Here is a 2,734-nt window from a genome sequence, read left to right as displayed (position 1 = left end):
ACATAGAACAGCAGCTAACTTTGTTGTTAATTACTGAAAAAACCCGTGGGCTTAAAGAGGTGATCAGTGAAAAGGATTAAAGGTTATTTTGGTAATTTAATAATTGATAGGGATAAAAGATCTTTTCATAAGAAGGGGGCTTATCTCAAGACTTCGAGCGAAATCTAGTATGGGACCCACATGTGGCCCACTGTGCATTAGCAGATTCTACGTGGAAAGCTTCTACTGGTATCTGAAAAGCCACGTCACTTAGGTCTGCATTCCTCTATAGAAAATTTTGTGGCTCCAAAATTAAACCCTTTTTTTTTTTTCGTTCTTTTTATTTTTTGTGGCCATGTGTCACTCTCCTTTGGTCTTATTTACGTGGTTTCATATCTCTCTCTTACATTTTGTCTCCAAATTTTTCTGTGCTAACATTGAATCCATTTATGCTCCCTCCATCTGACAAAGATTGTCCTGTTTGAAAATTTTCAATATCTTAAATCATTTGTTTTTGGGGGACGAGATCGTTATATGGGTTGTATGGTCTGCATCAACATGGAGATCAATGAGAACCAAATCCTCTGTTTTCTCATCCCTGTTTTTTTCTTGTTTCGTTACTTGCAGAACGTGATACGTGAATAACTTTAAGATCAACGGTCAAGATTGAGTGATAATTATTACATCCAGTGCGTTGGTCTTAAAGTTGTCCACGTGTCACGTTCTGTAGGTAGCAAAACAAGTTAAAACAGGAATGAGAAAAACAGAGGATTATTTTCCACAACAACATGGGTCCATGGAGGCAGTAGCAACAACATTAATAAATATGAGAATTCATCTTCCATGATAGGTGGGGCAGTCATTTTGTACCCTCATTGTGTGTAGACATAGGGGCCACCATGCTGGCCTTTTAGGCTTCTTTTCCCTTATTGTTTTTATTGAATGCATTAAGTTGTTCAAGCTTTAATCAAAGAGCCCTATAAAGTGTTAAAACTAAATGAAACAAAATAAATAAGTAAATTTAATGAACAATAAAAGACTAGTTGGAACTAATTTTGAACTTTTAATTAGAGGTGCAATTTTGACCTTGTAAAACAGGGCCACCCAGGCCCCACCAAAAACCTTTTTTTCCCATAAAAAAAATGTTTATGGGAGAGAGAAAGAGAATGAAAATAGGTTAGAGATTTAACGTAGATCATTAGTTGTTAAGAAGTCAATTTAATGAGATAGTCACCTAAAAATTACAGGTTTTATCTGCTTATGGATATTTTTCTGCTTGCATCTAGATTAATGATAAACCAAGTAATAAAAGGACTTCAAGAATGTTTTACAACACAGTTTTGATGCAAAATCTGTGTACAAATAAGCTCGTACTACAATGCCCATTGCGATCCGAATGAAAATTTTCTCATAAGAGGGTATGGACAAGCCAAACAGTGGTTTGCACATTTCATATGGAAAGAACTAATATAATAAGTAATGTCTAAGAAATTAAAGGAAAATGGAAACACTATCCTAATATTAAGGAATTATTTTTCCTCAACAGATCTTAGAGGAAACACTAGCCCTATTAGAACAATCCTTTTGACCCTCATTTTTTTTTTTCGGGTGGTCTTTTTCTCATAAGTAAGAAATCCTATTGAATAGATAAACATGTATTCATTTTAATTTTATTTTTTATTTTTTAAGGGTAATTTACAATGCCACCCCCTGAAAAATGCCAATATTAGAGGGACACCCCCTCTCTTTCACCAAATTAGACTTGGACCCCCTACCGTCAGTGAACGTTAAGGAATATACCTTTTATATTAATATCAACAACTATATTTTATTTTAAATACCAATATACCCTTATTAAATTGAAGTACCTAAAATACCCATTCCAAGACCTAATTTCCATTTCTCCCAAATCGTTATTTTTGGATGATCGGCGATCGTACAGAGTAGCGGTAGCGGCATCGGCGATGAACAGCATGTAGCCTCAACACTTCGATTTGTAGGAGTGAATAGGAATTGGCTGAGAGCCTGAGATTCACAGAACTACCGTTTGCGACTACCCAACCCAAAAAGAATCCGATCATCGTCTTCTTCTCCAGAGAAGAAATCATCGTCTAAGGTTCCAACATAGCTGAGTTGAAGGAAAGGGCGGCGGCGGCGATTCATGGCGACCTGAGATTTAAAACCTTCCGATGATCTGACATTCTTGCCTGCAAGATCAAGGCAAGATAAAAGGGCTTTCAGAGATGGATCCCTATCAATGAAAGAGGTGAAGTGTAGGGTTCCAGTCTCGACAACAGTACGAAAGGAGATAAGAAGAAGAGAGAGAAGAAGAAATGTGTAGAAGCTCGATAGGAAAGAACCAGTGGACTGCTTGAGGACCTCACCCGTAGTGCGTAAGTTTAGACGAGGAAAGGACATGACCATGTTCTCTTGCTCAGCAACTTTTGAATTCATCCAGATATAGATATACACCAAAGACCAGAGAAAAGGTCTTTTCTTCCAAATTTCAACTCTTCCAACCCAATCAAGACCCTTCACCACCTGTTCGAACTCTTTTTTTATTTAAATATCTTGGTTTCTAGGCATTTATCCTATGGGCGAGTTGGTCTGTCTAATTGTGGGAAGGAATTGCTTACTTTCCTGTAAATTTTTCAAATTTCTTAGTTTGTTTGGGCAGTAGACCGCAAAACCTTGCCTACTTAACACTCTGGGTTTTTGTGTTTGTTCTATAAATGGATGGTTTTTACTTTCCTTG

Source organism: Macadamia integrifolia, chromosome 5 (genome assembly GCF_013358625.1).
Source record: "Macadamia integrifolia cultivar HAES 741 chromosome 5, SCU_Mint_v3, whole genome shotgun sequence".
Taxonomy (NCBI): Eukaryota; Viridiplantae; Streptophyta; class Magnoliopsida; order Proteales; family Proteaceae; genus Macadamia; species Macadamia integrifolia.
The sequence above is the reverse complement of the archived record's forward strand: the minus strand, read 5'-3'. Positions refer to the sequence as shown.